This window comes from Theobroma umbraticum, unplaced genomic scaffold (genome assembly GCF_002168275.2).
Source record: "Theobroma umbraticum cultivar Fairchild unplaced genomic scaffold, ASM216827v3 scaffold_67.0, whole genome shotgun sequence".
Lineage (NCBI taxonomy): Eukaryota > Viridiplantae > Streptophyta > Magnoliopsida > Malvales > Malvaceae > Theobroma > Theobroma umbraticum.
Window position 1 is genome coordinate 3,042,970 of NW_018397262.1, and position 220 is coordinate 3,043,189.

Sequence of the window (220 nt, forward strand, 5' to 3'; positions counted from 1 at the left end):
CTTAAGACGTATCCTCTATCAGATGATGATCATTCTTGTCATTTTCAAGCTTCTTAGTTTGAATTATATCCTTCTTGGTTAGAGTATTCTTGTGACAAAAATGCTACATTTTATTTACCATGTTACCTTTTTGGTAAGAACAACTCAAATCGTCCAAGTTCAAATGCATTTATTCAAAAGGGTTTCAAAAATTGGAAGAAAGTCAATAGTGGAGAAAATT

At 30.9% G+C, this 220-nt stretch overlaps 1 protein-coding gene across 1 annotated transcript in view; it reads left to right on the forward strand.

Annotated features, from left to right (window-relative positions):
• LOC149526982 (uncharacterized) overlaps nucleotides 1-220 on the forward strand; it is an 8,759-nt gene that overhangs the window by 5,987 nt on the left and 2,552 nt on the right. The window lies entirely within an intron of this gene.